The 1,120-nt window shown below is 33.8% G+C and overlaps 1 long non-coding RNA gene across 1 annotated transcript; it reads right to left on the minus strand.

Annotated features, from left to right (window-relative positions):
- Positions 1–313: 313 nt before the first annotated feature.
- Positions 314–805, minus strand: LOC127899643 (uncharacterized). The gene is made up of 3 exons (XR_008051520.1): positions 633–805; positions 464–514; positions 314–345 (listed from the first exon to the last, which is right to left on the minus strand). It is a non-coding gene; the product is annotated as an uncharacterized LOC127899643 (long non-coding RNA).
- Between the last annotated feature and the right edge of the window lie 315 nt (positions 806–1,120).

Below are 1,120 nucleotides of genomic sequence, written 5' to 3' on the forward strand. Positions count from 1 at the left end.
AACTCGAACAATAAGAGACAACCAATAAAGTTAGAAAAGAACATACAATGCAAGCCAAGACCACCACAAACAGGACATGCTGTGATGTTTGATAAAAAGCCAAGACAAAAGTAAAGGGCACGGCAAATTTTTTTTTCCTTCTTCTTAAATATTGATGTTGATAAATGGTTGGTTGAATTTGACAGACGAGCAAGTACTTCTCAGATCTTTGGAAAAAAAAATGCTTTTGATTATTCCAGCAAACACCATAGTCCATAATCACCCAAAAAAAAAAAAGCATTTGAACCTGATAAGAAAAAGGAACAAAAAAAAAGCATTGTCCTTGCTTTGAGATTCTTTCATCATCTATAAGAAAATTAAGACAGTAAGATGCTGCACGATATTCAATATAGTAAAAAGCAGTTGAAGAATATCCTGTAGAGCATTTTAATGAGCAAACAATCCAAAGGTTCCAAAGGCATACTTTATCATAGTCAGCTTCAAGCTTGATAAGTGGTGCAAAAACATTTTGATACTGCATGAAATAAGAGAGAAAACAACAACTACAATTAGCAGCCATAAGACAGACTGTAACTTTCCGCAAAATTCTCATGTAAAAATACCGAATCTAATTTTTGCATCAAACACAGAACCTGATATGCATCTTCATACTTCAAAGCTACAGGCTGAGGCTCATCATCAACACCAGGCTTCTCAAGATCCTCAAGTGTTGCATCAAGATTTGTCTTCCATAGTTCTTCTACCTTGTTTATTTGTCTTTATGAAGACAGACTTCCTTGTGTTTTGCTCGCACCTACAGGAAAACCCAATTCAGAAAAATGAGGTGTCCTCCAATAAATGGACCATAATACACTAGTGTCATTCCACTTGAATTTAGTCAACAGCCTACCATAACCAATCAGTGCCAAATGACTTTGAACAATTACTAACACCATAAAAATGAGAAAAAAAAAAGCACAGAAAGTTATTCAAATTTAAAAGCAGAAGACAAACTGCATAAAAAGTAAAGAAGCAAACTGAGCTACATCAGCCACATGACAAAACAAAATACATGAATAAATAAAAATATTATAACAATAGTAGGACCTTTCTCCTGAGGAACATAAGTGTTTAAATTAAA

Source organism: Citrus sinensis, chromosome 9 (genome assembly GCF_022201045.2).
Source record: "Citrus sinensis cultivar Valencia sweet orange chromosome 9, DVS_A1.0, whole genome shotgun sequence".
Classification (NCBI taxonomy): domain Eukaryota; kingdom Viridiplantae; phylum Streptophyta; class Magnoliopsida; order Sapindales; family Rutaceae; genus Citrus; species Citrus sinensis.